At 35.6% G+C, this 15377-nt stretch overlaps 1 protein-coding gene across 2 annotated transcripts in view; it reads left to right on the top strand.

The window, feature by feature from the left end:
• DIAPH2 (diaphanous related formin 2) overlaps nt 1-15377 on the top strand; it is an 897660-nt gene that overhangs the window by 341463 nt on the left and 540820 nt on the right. The gene's annotated exons all lie outside the window — the stretch shown is intronic.

Here is a 15377-nt window from a genome sequence, read left to right on the forward strand (position 1 = left end):
CTTTTGGCTATTGTGAATAGTGCTTCTATTGATATTCATGTACAAGTATTTGTTTGAATGCCTCCTTTCAATTTTGGGGCCTCTGTACCTCAGAATGGGAATTACTGAGCCATATGGTGATTCTGTGTTTAATATTTTGAGGAACTGCCAAACTCTTCTCCAAAGTGGTTGTACCATTTCACATTCCAACCGGTAATGTAGGAGAGTTCCAGTTTTTCCATGTCCTCTCTAACATTTGTTATTATTTGTCTTTTGATAGTAGCCATCATAAAGGGTATGAAGTGGTATACGAGTGTGGTTTTTGGGGGGGGGGGGTTTTTTTTTTTTTTTTTTTTTTGCGGTACACAGGCCTCTCACTGTTGTGGCCTCTCCCGCTGCAGAGCACAGGCTCCAGACGTGCAGGCTCAGTGGCCATGGCTCACGGGCCCAGCCACTCCGCGGCATGTGGGATCTTCCTGGATCGGGGCACCAACCCGTGTCCCCTGCATCGGCAGGCGGACTCTCAACCACTGCACCACCAGGGAAGCCCACGATTGTGGTTTTGATTTGCATTTCCCCAGTGGCTACTGATGTTGGGCAGCTTTTCATGTATTTATTAGCTATCTGTATATCTTCTTTACAGGTATTTATTCAGATCCTTTGCCCATTTTTAGTTGGATTATTTGTCTTTTTATGGTTGAATTTTTATAAATATCTTCTGTGGACTGTCTTTTCATTTTCTTGATAGTTGTCTTTTGAAACAAAAAATTTAACTTTGATTAAGCCTGATTTATTGACTTTTTCTTTTGTTGATTGTGCTTTTGATTTCATATTTAAGAAACCATTGCCTAATCCAAGGTCACAAAGATATGCACTTATGTTTCCTCCTAAGAGTTTTATTATTTTAGATTACTGCATTCTTTTGCACATAGATATCCAGTTGTCCCAACACAATTTGTCGAGACTTTTCTTCCCCATAATTTTCTTGGCACCTTTGTCTAAAATCCACTGACCATAAATAGAAGGAGTTATTTCTGGACTCCCAGTTCTATTCCATTGATCTAGATCTTTGTGTCAGTACCATACTGTCTTGATTACTATAGCTTTGTAGTAAGCTTTTAACTGGCAAGTATGAGTCCTCCTTTTTTTCTTTTTTTTTTTGATACGTACTGTCTTATCCTTCTGCTTTCTTATGATGATCAGGTTTTCTTCCCACCAGTGTGTGACCACGGTTTTCTTCGGCTTTTCCTTAACATTCTTCACTGGTCCCCATCACACCAAATACCTATCATTATCACATCCTTTGATGGTTTTATATAATCTTATTGTCTTTACTTAGAAAAATATTCCCAAATCCTACCTACTTAATAATGTTCTGTGGGCTGAAGAGTGGAAGATGGAGAAGTAAGACAAATAATTCAATAATAATTCAATAATTTAATAATTTAATTGAATTTAAAATTCAATTAAATAATTTAAATTGACCAGTTAATATATCTCAGGCCTGAAGCGAATCAGAGAGGAGGTAGCAGAGATGGAGAGAAGTTTTTGAGAAATCCTTTAAAGGTAGAGTGAACAAGATTATTACTATTAGAGAAATAATTGAACACTTGAGAGAGAACCAAAAAACAAGTTGTTTTGCTATATATTAGCAAAAATCATAATCGCCACCACTTCCTCCTTTTTCTTCCACCAATCAGATAGTTATATCTGAGAGCAAGATGATAAAATCTCGTTTTAGTTGAAAGTGCTAAAGCATGAGGCAAATATTTTTGATGGTTTGTTATACTTCTTAGTATTGATAATTTAATATTACAATGTTATACCTATATGTACCTTGCATACCCATAAGGTATAAACTCTATCTGGCAACAAGGGGAAATATACAAATCACAGGAATAAAGAACTCATATTTTCACACTCTTATTTCAGAATGACTTTAGTGTTTCCCCTCATGTTTTCTATATGTGTTTCCACCTTATTCAATTTTGCTGCACCTGAATCAGATATAGCATAGTATATAAATAATAATATCACTGATTTCATTTTTAAAGAGAAAATTATATTAACCCCTTCAGAATTTTAGTGAAGTGTTTCTTCATGGCACTGTGAAAATATAGTAGTGTCATTTGTACCATGATGGTATAGCTGCTGATTCTAAAGTAACTCATGGCTTAAATTTTAGTGAGTAGAGACATAATTTTAATACAAGAAAGTCTTTTATAGACCTCTTGCCTTTTCTGCCATATTTTTGAGCACTGATTTTATTTCCTATTTAGTTTAACTAATTGCTTTATTCAAGACTTTAAGATATTTGTTCAGCTCAGAGGTGTTACTTCTTCTACCCTCTTTATACATCCATCTTGACTTGTTCTGGCTTCCCAAGGCCCACTGATTAACCATCGTTTGCAGTATTTCTCAGCTCTAGTGTGTGAGTTGGAATCAGTCTATGTAGGGAGACATTAAGTATTTGCTGAAGCTGATGTCTACAGTTTACCTCAGGGGAGCCATTTAGTTATGGAGGCTACTGGATTCTGGAGCCCCACAAGAGGTCTCCATAACTAGATTTCACCAGAATGCCCTATGATAAAAATTTGAGGAATGACCTTATGATGTTTTCATTAGAACCTAAGGGAGAGAAGAAAGCCAAAACTCTGATAGCACTATACAGAAAGTTAGAGAAATAATGGGAAAAAAAAACCCATAATTCAATAAACCTTATGACATAATGTATTCCCATATTTTTGTCCCAGCATCTTTCCTTATAGGAGTTGCCTACCTGTATCCAGTCTTGTTAATAGCAGTTTAACTGCAAATGCTAGTTGCACCTTTCTGTTTTCTTCAGTCAATACACATTTATTAAGTGCCCACTTCTTTCTAGGCACTGTGCTGAATGCTGGGGAGACAGAAATAAGACTCTATGTCCACAGGCAATTCAAGTATAGTGGGGAAGATAGGCAAATAGATTATTATCATAACATGTGATAAACACCAGAAGAGAGGTTAAGTAGGGTACTGGAGGACCACTGAATTCAGTTGAAGGGAAGTAAGAATTCAGAGTGGATGTTGATGCCAGGTGTGAGTTTCAAAATCTTAATAAAGATTAGTCAATGGAAAAAGGAGATCGCGGTAGCAAGGAATTCTAGACAGAGTGGAAATACAAATTGAGGCCTGTGTTACGGTATGAGGAATCAAGGTGTATTCAGAAAACTCTTAAGTTGTTTGGTATAGCAAATGGGTAGTGTAATTCTAGGGAAAGTGGTAAGAAATAAGTGTATAGAAGCAAGTAGGGGTCAACACATTAATGACCTATTCTGCAGTATTTAGGAATTTGGACGTTTTTTCCTAAAGGCAACATGGAATATGAATTTTAAGCACAGAATTGACATTTTCACATTAAAACATTAGATCACTCTGATTATGGTAGGAGAGGTGATTGGGACATGGTTGCAGGTATGGAGGGGACATTTGGACTTGAGGAAGAGAGACCTGTCTGGAGCTTATTGCAAGAGAAATCTAAGCAAGACATTGCACACGTCCAAACGAAAGTAGTGGGAATAAAGGCTGGTACAAATTCTGTAGATGTAGAAAGTATAAAATTTAATTCCTAGAACATGATAAGGGCTATTATATTACATTACTCAATTTATTAAATTATAGTTCTATTTCCTGAGGTTATCCCTGTCATCTTGATTGGGATTTCGAGTGGTGATTGGGCAATTTAGTGCCCAAATCTTTGAACTAATCTCAGTTTTATGCCACTAGATAGCTAACAGTAGCTATTATGTGTAGGATTTTTACCAGTCTTATTTCTCTAACTTTTAAGCTCTTGGGGGCTGGTGTAGCATCTCTCTCACTCTTGTCCCCCTTTATATCTCCTATTACTGGCATATTCCACTTTAAAAAGCACTCAAGTCCACAAATTTTAGGGTAAAAAAAAGAATTTGGAAGAGATTACCCCAATTACCTGAAGACTTATATAATATTTCCTGGAACATTTTATTAAGAATATATTATAAAAACTTTATTTGTACCCTTTAAGTTTTGCCTAAAGGGATGGAGCCCCCTTATTTAAGAGAGTCTGATTTGTATAACTAACTACGTTGGCGGTTTTATGTTTTTCTCAAATAATGCAGTAAACCTATTTTTGGTCAAAATAATTTAATTTCCATTACTGGCATCTCTGTTGGGATGATTAATTGTTTATCTCACACAGTCATTTGCTGAAGGACTACTCTATTTGAAGGGCTGTAATACCCATGTAATAAGACACCATGATGCTCTTAGGGAACACATGTAAACCATTGTATGGTATCCTCCCCAAAGTTTCTGGATTCTGTATTCTGAAAGTCTCAAGTCCATTGCACCCATCCACAACAACTTTTCTTCTTTTTCTACTATAAAAAAACAATTCCTAGTAGGCTATTAAAATTTTTGTTGAGAATATTTGATCTTCAGATATAGTTAGGTATGCCTAGATGCCTCCAGATCAGATATCCATTCTATGTCAAGAAATGAAAATGTGAGATTTTTAGGAGTAAGATCAGAAAACAGTTAAAACCAGTTAGGAACGTTAAATATTTAGAATCCTCACATTTGAAATGTGCTTATTTTCCGAAGTAAGATAATAGCACTGGAGAGTAGAAAGATTCCAGATCTAATAAACTGAGTCAGTTGCGTTAGAGTGCTAGTAAATGTCATTTTGAAAGGTCATCTCCATTAGTTCCTCGGTTGCTGTCCTTGAGGTTTTTTTCCTCTCTTTCTCTCTCTTCTTTTCTTTTTAAAATGATCGCTGGTGTACCATAACTTACTTTTAACTAAATAGAGAACTTTATGAATTATTTAAAGCCTCTATATTTAAGCAAAATAAAGTAATAGAGAATGTCTAAGTAGTATAACAACATAAGTAAACACATACTTTCTTCAAAGAGAAGAGCTGGAAAACAAAAGTCACTATCACAAGGATTAGCAAATTCACTCAGGGTCAGATATTTTGTGATACATAAGAATAAGTTTTTTAAAAAGTCAGTGGATCAAGGTAACTTTTTAAAAATAAACTATAAATATTGAGTAAATCCATATTTTGATGATTATGACGTTACAAGTAGGTATTAAGCACAAAGGCCCCCAAAAGAAAATATACATAGATGTAAAGGGTAAAAGTGATTTAACTTACTCTTTTTTTTTAACATCTTTATTTGAGTATAATTGTTTTACAATGGTGTGTTAATTTCTGCTTTATAACAAAGTGAATCAGCTGTACATATACATATATCCCCATATCTCTTCCCTCTTGTGTCTCCCTCCCACCATCCCTATCCCACCCCTCTAGGTGGTCACAAAGCACCTAGCTGATCTCCCTGTGCTATGTGGTTGCTTCCCACTAGCTATCTATTTTACATTTGGTAGTGTATATATGTCCATGCCACTCTCTCACTTTGTCCCAGCTTACCCTTCCCCTCCCCGTGTCCTCAAGTCCATTCTCTTCATCTGCATCTTTATTCCTGTCCTGCCCCTAGGTTCTTCAGAACCTAACTTGCTCTTTTGATGACAACTCTTTATATTTATATATAAGTTGTAATTAGCATGAAGGCAACTGGTCTACCAGCTGGAACTGTCTTTCAGCTGGGAATGTCTTAAGTCAATTTCTTTCTTTCTTTTTTTATATCTTTATTGGAATATAATTGCTTTACAATGTTGTTAATTTCTGCTGTACAACGAAGTGAATCAGCTATATGTATACATATATCCCCATATCTCCTCCCTCTTGCATCTCCCTCCCGCCCTCCATATCCCACCCCTCTAGGTGGTCACAAAGCACCTAGCTGATCTCCCTGTGCTGTGTGGTTGCTTCCCTCTAGCTATCTATTTTACATTGGTAGTATATATAAGTCCATGCCACCCTCTCACTTCGTCCCAGCTTACCCTTCCCCCTCCCCATGTCCTCAAGTCCATTCTCTATGTCTGCATCTTTATTCCTGTCCTGCCCCTAGGTTCTTCAGAACCCTTTTTTTTTTTTTTTAGTTTCCATATATGTGCCTTAGCATACAGTATTTGTTTTTCTCTTTCTGACTTATTAAGTCAATTTCTTAAACTTTCTATTGAAGGTTATTGATAATTTAACAGGGATTTCAAATTTAAATTACACAAATCTGAAGTTATTAATTTTGTTACTTTTTGTGGAGTAGGCATTTTTAGTGGATATGTTTCTGAGACCGTGATACTGTTTTGTGAATTAATCTTAATGGCAAATACTTTTATTACCGCTAGAAATGAAAAATAAAAGGGTGCAGGTATTGCCAGATAGCATTTGGTCAGAATCGTTTGTATATAGAAATTAGATTTTAAAAAGTCAACGAAAAAGAGAGAATAGTTATTTCAATAAGTATTGCAGTCTACTTGTATTATTGACATGTAGATAATTAACAGTTTCAAATATATTCTGAGTAGAAACACATACATGATATAAATTGGTCTTTAAAACAATCTGTATGGTATATACAGGACAGATTTTTTTTTTTTTTCAGTATTGTTAGCCTAAGGTTCCAAAAAATAGGAAAGTGAAAATCAATCTGGAATTGTCAAGTCTGCAAAATATCTTACCTTGGGATTGTACAGAACTGGTTCTGAAAGAAAAGTCAGAAACTTCATCCTCCAGCAATGTTCTTTCATAACATAGGACTGCAAAAAATATAGAAATCAAGCTACCGCCATGTAACAATTTAAAAATTAATCCATACCTGAGACCCCTGCACCACTGTGTTATTTTAACATAACTTCCTTCTGTCACTTATAGAGAACTGGATTCAGAACATTATAGTTCAGGCAGGAATATATTACCATTGTAACTACTGAACACTCTCTGCTACCTAATTTTTTAAAAGGGCTTGTGTGTGTGTGGCCTGGATATCCAGTAATATAGGAAAAGTCTCTGTATAACAGTGAGCCTGGTATTTTTCTAGACATTGTTGGTCTCAGAGGTCCCCATTAAAAAGAATAAGGATTGCTACTTCTCAAACCTTGTCAGATACTGGGCATATTACCTGCATTCACAATGGAGGCATTGAGGGTAGCAGTCTACCTTTGTGATAACCTTGTTTATAGACTTACAGAACATATCGACTACTGTATGCATCATTTCTACAACACTACCAGAGCATTGCTTGTAAGATTTTGTAAGAAATACACAGGAGGAAGGAATCATAGGTCTTGGATTCTGCAATGTCTCACCTAGTCACAGTGATGCAGTGCTCAAATGAACTATAGCAGATTTAATGAGCAATCTAGGACAGAGACACATGTACTGGACACACCAGGGGAAGAGACTACGTGTACAGGGACTAATTATCATGAAATATGAATACATTCATATAAGTAGTCTTGATCTATGGGACTCCTTCATTATTGGGAATGATTTTTGTGCCAAGTTAATGAAGAGAAATTCAGGCATTATGCTGTATAAAGAATTTTAAAATAGTATTTTAACTTTTTGATTCTGCATAGTCTCAATTTCTGGAGCACACACACAAAAAATGAAATTGCATATCATGAAATAGTATGATCAAATGAAATGGACCTATTTTCTTCAAAGTCTCAAATACACAAGGTGGGAAACAGTAGCTATTCTTCATAGAACCAATTAAATTGATTAATGAGTAGTTTGATAGAGATGCACTAGATATTATCACTTTGATATTTTAAATAAGGTGATCTGGGCACATTATATTCCAGAATATATGCCTCCAGCCAGAGTGTTGAAAATCTTGGATTCAGTTCTTTGGGGGCTATAAAATGTCTTTACCAAAGAAATCATCAATTTTGAGGAAAGATTTAGAGAGAGAATGGAATTAATTTGTTTTAAGTTTAAGACTTATGGGAAGGGGAACCAAAGAAGTGGTAGGAGGAATAATATTCAAAAACAGATTTAACTCCAGTTGAAAAAAATTCAGGAGTATAAGAGCTGTCTGAAAATTAGACATTTCATACAATTTAAACTATTTTATTCTTAATTTAAGGTTTATAATTTAGCATAAGAACACCTAGAATTTAAAACTACTTTTGATAACTGTTAAAGACTCTAAATTGAGGAATTATTCTTACCACTCCCACCCCCTTCAAAACAGTTTGGCATTAGATTCCTCATTTAAATGTATGGCTAGATTTTATGTAAAATACACAATTAATGTTAATTTTTTTTTATTTTATATCTGACCTCAGTAACATTTTTCACGTGCTTTCTGTTTACAAACATCTTAGAAACTGCTACAAAGACGATATTCTTGAAGAAAAGTCAGTGTTTTGAGATGTGAAATTAGAAGAAAAACAGCTAACATAAACCATATATTTATTTTATAGAATTCTTCTAAGAAACAGATTATTTGCATGTAGGATCATAGTGCTCTGTGCCATTTAGCAGAAAAGCAGGCTCTGTATGGCGCTTACCGTGTCCAGTGCTCTCATGGTTGTCCACAATACTAATTCATACCTTTATATGCACTCATTGGGTATAACTGGAGCAGGGGATTATACCTATTTTGGTGATGAAAATAGAATAGGAATAGTAATAAATTTAGAACTAATTATCATTCTATCTGTCCCAGCTTTGAACAAGTCAAAAAGCACATGGTGTTTTTCATTTCACTGTCAGGACACTTTTGAGGAGAGAGTTGACTGACAAAAAGTGGGTCATGAGTCAGACTAAACTGCTCTTTATTTTACGCGAACATACTTAACTTTAGGGATGTTAACTTAGGGATGTGCAGTAGATATATGACAGTCATCAAAATAGCAGAGGATACTTGCTGAGTGTTGAGCATTTAGATTGTACTACATGATGTGCTAGATGAGTTTACCTAAGACTCTTCATTTAACGCTAGCAGATCCCTTGTGAGTTAAAGGAACTAATTTTTAATCTCAAAATTGCAGTTGAAGAAACAAATTTATAAAGATGAGCATTTTGCTTGAAGTCATACAACTTTTAAATGTAAATCCAGAATTCAATCGTCGAATCCACTTCAATACAATTGAATTATATAATTAAACATTGAGATGAATGAAAATTTCTCTTGAATCAACTTTTTGATTTAGCTGGCCAATAGATGACCTCATTCCATCTTTTGTGTACTGTACTGAAATATTGCTGTTAGAAAATCATCCTAAGCTTTCTGCTGCTGAGATCTCAGGCATGTATGTATTCCCTTCTACTTCTTCCACATACCTTTTGCTCTTGCAAATGTTTGTAATTTGGCCTCTTTGTCTTGACACTGTAGTTGCTACACATAGTGTCTCTTTCCCCTAAGGGTTACCTTGGGGGCTGTTTTCATGTTCCCTTTCATGTCCATTTATACCATTTAGAAAGCATAGAAGAGATTTTTTTTAAAAAGATCTCTTGAATTTATATCACCTAATTGTGATAGCCACTCTTACCATTTTGTTATGAATTATTTCAGTGATAGTTTCTGTGTTCTTTTTTTAATCTATGTTTGTATTTTTTTTTAATAAAATAGTATCTTACTGTATATATGGTATATACTATATTCTGCTTTTTGAGCCTAATATCTTCGTGGGACATAAACAGTAATATTTTGCAAATACATGATTTTAATGGCTGTATAAAACTCCCTCATAAGGATATACCCTGATTTATTTAGTAATTCCCCTGTTGTTCAATATTTAGATCATTTCCAATTATTTGGTCTTATGCCACATGGAACTAGTCTTGTATATATTAATCTTTTTGTAAACCTCTTATTGAAATTACTAACAGAAAGGTATGAGTTATCTTCAACTCTTGTTATGTATTGCTAAATTGTTTCTAAAAACCTGCTCAAATTTAGATTCCTACCAGCCGTAAATGAGTGGCAATCATTTAGAACCATCACGCTGAGTATCATAATTAAAAAATAATTTGTCATTGATGACTGAAAAACTGTATCTCATTGTTTTCATTTGTTTTATTTGCTTACTAATTATGTTAAACAGGTTTAATACATATTGACCACTTGTGTTTCTTTGTCCATTATTTGTTCATATTTTTTACTCAACTTTATACTACAGGGATAATATTTTTCTTATTTCTTTAAAGATCTTGTTGTATGTTTATAGTAACCCTTTGTCACCTTTATCGCAGTTTGCAGTTTTTTCCCTAGAGTTTTCATTTGCATTTTAATTTTGTGTTGAACTTTTTTAGCAAGAAGTAAAGTGTTTTTGTTTGTTTTCGTGGAAAGCTGGTGGAACCATTTAAACCAGAATTTCTCATATAGGTAGAAAAATTTTACTTTAGTTACTCCAGGGACACAGGGGAGAATATAATGATTGTAATATAGACTCAAGAGAAATTATACAAGTAGTGCTATTCATTATCCCTGGCTTCCATTCAGAGGGAGCTAAGCTTTGTTATTTTCATATTCCCCTTCCTGAGTCTCCATCTGTGACAGTCTCTTGGCAGGATTTCAGTCCACTTCTATCGTTTCTATTTGTGGTTGGAGCTGAGCCAGCTTCTCCTGCTCTCTGGGAGGAGTTCCCTGTCACTGTACACATATTGGCTTGGAGCTCTTGTATTGGCAGAACAATATATGCATACATGTAGAACATTCAAGTTTCCTAAGACTCAAGCGGGTCATAGCTATGTCATCAAACCAAAGCATATTCAATCTGAAAGCGACCTTAAGTCTGAAACTCTCACTGTGCAGATGAGTCAAACCCAGAGGCACTGCTTTTGTTTTCTTTCTCAGGCATGCAGACTTCACTGGAAAATGGTGAACTTGCTTGAGTCCCGGACAGCCACACTATGTTGTAGAGACTTTGTTGGTATTGATCCCATTGCACTTTTACTTTGTACTTATAATATATGGGAGTATAATATTTTCTTGATCTAATAGAAGCTAGGCTACTATAGTGCATGATTCTTTCTTGTCAAAAACTCTTTGAGACTTGGCAAATAACCTAGCCATTTGAGGGTTTTTCCAGAATGTGGTATCTGTGGTGGTGTTCTGTCTATGGTGCTATTATGAAAAGCATTAATTAAACACACTTATGTGTTTGTTAACATAGGGAGACAAAAGTAACTGTTTTTCACAGTTTACATAACTTAACAAACATATCTCAGTCAGTGTGAGTACTACTTAACTCACAGGTCTCACAGCAGTTTGGGATAGCCATCATTTCCCAGCTTGGAATGTTATAGGCTGGAAATATGTTGGGGCCTCGGATGAAATATATTATTCCCTCCTGACCTGACAGGACCGTAGCTCACATCATCAGATGTCAGGGCTTTAAGCAAGCCTGCCTCTGCGTGGTTTATCTTTCCCAGCGATTTGAGACTTGTGGTTGCATTGAATGTACTTTGAATTTCATGTATATCTCAGTTTTATTAGTCTGTATTTGGGTTTTTTTGAGGGTTTTCATTTTAATATGTAGATTGACACATTTTTATACATGTTGCTGGAGGCGCTTTTGCAGTGCTACATTTTAGAAATCAAAATAATAAGTAATACATATGGTGTTCATTGTTTTTCTTTTGGTTGCCTTTCTTTTGATGACTGTAACCTTTCATGGGAAGTGTTAGTAACAGATCTTTTTTTTTTATTCTTCTTGCTTTTTGTTCTTTTTCCTGTTTTCAAAATAATAATAATAAGTTAGCTTTTCAGACAGGTCTGGCATTTCTTAATTTGAAAATATACTGTTCATCTTTTTTTAATAGACTTTCTTTTTGGAGCAGTTTTAGGCTTACAGGAAATTTAAGCAGAAAGTTCAGAGTTCTCATATGCCCCTTCCCTCCCCCCACAGAATTTCCCTTATCATTAATGTGGTACATTGGTCACAATTGGTGAACCAGTTTTTTTTGTTTTTGTTTTTGTTTTTGCGATACGCGGGCCTCTCACTGTTGTGGCCTCTCCCGTTGCGGAGCACAGGCTCCGGACGCGCAGGCTCAGCGGCCATGGCTCACGGGACCAGCCGCTCCGCGGCACTTGGGATCTTCCCGGACCGGGGCACCAACCCGTGTCCCCTGCATCAGCAGGCGGACTCTCAACAACTGCAGGGAAGCCCGGTGAGCCAGTTTTGATACATCATTATTAACTAAAGTTCATAGTTTACATCAGAGTTCACTCTTTGTGTTGTACATGCTATAGGTTTTGACAAGCACATAATATCCTGTATACGTGTACTGATATTTGGCTCATCCTTTGATGATGGTGTAGTCACTTCTTTGGCTTACTCATTCATTCATTCATTTAGACTGTACCTTTCTCCAGTAACTATTTATTGAGTGCTTAATAAATAAAATTTGTTTATTGAGTGTTAAGACACTCCGAGAGACTTTGTAGGAAGACACCAACCTATGCATCCCAGTGATGAAATGAGGTAATGTGTGAGAAAAGGCTTTAAAAGGGAAAATGCTTTGCTGACCAAATGGTATAATAACTGATTACTGATTTTAGATTTCTGCTTGTGAAGTGTTTCCCTAAGTTCCAATTATATTTCAGACATTTATTTGCAAGGAAATGGTGTATGGGGGCTGTTTTAATTGGTGGCCGTTCTGGGCATTTTCCTGTTTGTGATGGACATTTCTTCATGTCTTCCTTATTAGAAGTTAGTGGAGGCATTAGAAAAAGCAGTATTTTTCCTTGGAACTAATTATTCCTTGCTTCTGGCAAAGTGTAAGTTAATGGGAAATTTTGACTTCACTTAATGAATTTCCCCTTGTAAATTTTCTGCAATAAGTTTATCAGTTAGTGAGAAAGAATTCTAATATTTACATTCCCTGAATGAGTCAAAAATGAATGGGCGGGGGCTTCCCTGGTGGCACAGTGGTTGAGAGTCCGCCTGCTGATGCAGAGGACATGGGTTTGTGCCCTGGTCCGGGAGGATCCCACGTGCCGCGGAGTGGCTGGGCCTGTGACCCATGGCCGCTGAGCCTGCACGCCTGGAGCCTGTGCTCTGCAACGGGAGAGGCCACAACAGTGAGAGGCCCGCGTACCACAAAAAAAAAAAAAAATGAATGGGTGGATCATTTTTTTTAGTGGAACAAAGCATTCCAAATAAATAAATAAATAAATAATAAGTAAGTAAATATCAGCAGAAATGAGGAGTATAAATGTAGACTTATTTAAGTTAATTTATTTTCTTTTCTAGTTCTATCATTCTTTTTCTTTTTAGTTGTAAGAATATACATTGACTAGCTGGCCGTGATGCCTCCAGGCTAGGCGTTACCCTGATTTCTTGGTAAATTCTTACATAATCTGCTGACTATTGCTCTTGCAGAGGTTAGTTGTTATTGTTCTAGCAGGAGTTTAATTGAGAGCATATGATTTGAAGTCAGGAAATCTGAGTTTAAATCTTAGCTGCTATGCAACCAAGAGCAAATATTTTACCTTCTCTAAATCTCAGTTTTTTCTGAGTCATGATAATAATACCTTTCTCATATGGTTGTTAGTGTGATTAAATAGAATAATGTACATGGAAAACATTGCCATTAGTCACTAGTAATTTGTTGTTACAATAATGACAGTTATATTGCCATAGACCAAATTGGACTTCTTCTTGATCCATGAATACATTTCTAATGTTTCTTACACGAGTTTATTGAACATGGGAGAGCTTTCTTTTCATAGCTAATGGCTGTGCTTTGGAAAACTTTCCTATTCAGTGTAGAACTACAGTTCTCTTTCTATGTAAATCGGGAAGCTAGTACTTTATTTTCCTCCCTCTCAGGCTTCTGATTTATGTTTTCATTGAGTGACTATCAGACCATTTCTAATGTCATAAGATAAAATCCAGAAAATAGTTGAGTCAGTCATTGAAAATAAAGTCTAGTCAAAATTCTTTTAACTATATTACATTTTAAAATAAGAATGCTTGACCTTTGAGTTTTACTATCATAATATCAGCCTTTATTGTCTGTGTGTGTTAACCTAAAGGACTGAAATCCTATTTGTGCTTATTTTTGTTTTGTGAGGTCAGTTCAACTTTGACAGTCCCATAAGAATAAAAGAAATGAAACAATTATCACTAAACTGGAGAAACTATTGCTTATTATCATCTTGTTTATTTTGTTTGCTACTTAACTTGGCACTGAGGAAAAATTTAAGCGAGTTTATGCTGAAAATCACTGCTAAAATTTGGAACTCACCTTAATTGGTCAAAATAAATCAGTTTTTCAACCAGCTGTTTTTAAGTAGCTATAAATTCGATTGAAGATGCTTTTATTTTTTTAACATCTTTATTGGAGTATATTTGCTTTACAGTGTTGTGTTGGTTGCTGCTGTATAACAAAGTGAATCAGCTCTACGTATACATATATCCCAATATCTCCTCCCTCTTGCATCTCCCTCCCACCCTCCCTATCCCACCCCTCTAGGTGGTCACAAAGCACCGAGCTGATCTCCCTGTGCTATGTGGTTGCTTCCCACTAGCTGTTTTACATTTGGTAGTGTATATATGTCCATGCCGCTCTCTCACTTCGTCCCAGCTTACCCTTTCCCCTCCCCGTGTCCTCAAGTCCATTCTCTACATCTGCGTCTTTATTCCCGTCTTGCCCCTAGGTTCTTCAGAACCATTTATTTTTTTTTAGATTCCATATATACGTGTTAGCATACAGTATTTGTTTTTCTCTTTCTGATTTACTTCACTCTGTATGACAGATTCTAGGTCCATCCACCTCACTACAAATAACTCAACTTCGTTTCTTTTTATGGCTGAGTAATATTCCATTGTATATATGTGCCACATGAAGATGCTTTTATTTTTTAAACAACCTTAAAGTTTGGATTTTTAAATCACACTTGTCTGACAGTATCTGTAGATTAAAATGCATGGACATTAGTTTTGATAGTTCAAATGCACTTATTTAGATGTTTAAAATGAGATTTCTTTTGTGTTATCCAGAGTGAAAGCTGGCAAAATCAAGTGGACATTGATTTTTGATAATAAAGTTCATATATTTATGGCTGCAAATATTACTGGGATTAGACTGTTTTCCATGTTGGTATTTTTTCAAATGAGTGAATTCCTTTTTGTGAATGTGGACAAGCTTCACCAATTTTAGCATTTCAATTTTGGAGAACTTAAGATGAGTCATTTTTCACAAAAGGCTTTATCTCTTGAATTCTTTGCTATCTTTGCTTGACAGAGGGAGAGGATTTGATGACTTTTTGAAAACTCCCTCTGCTACTTGGCCCCATAGTGTTTTAGTTCCCTGTAATAAAAATGGAGCAGAGACTTGAAAGGCCAAAGTCATGGACACAGAGAAGAACAAACAGCCAATTAAGAGGACGAAAAGAACAATCAAAAAGGAGTGAGAAACAGGAAACCACATTGTCCCCCCAATGAGAAAGGAGAATGTTTCAATAAGAAAAAGTAATCAACAGCTTACTTCTTTAGGTAAAAATAGTGATATT

Source organism: Aethalodelphis obliquidens, unplaced genomic scaffold (genome assembly GCF_003676395.1).
Source record: "Aethalodelphis obliquidens isolate GAN/ISIS:26980383/991018 unplaced genomic scaffold, ASM367639v1 scaffold54, whole genome shotgun sequence".
NCBI lineage: Eukaryota > Metazoa > Chordata > Mammalia > Artiodactyla > Delphinidae > Aethalodelphis > Aethalodelphis obliquidens.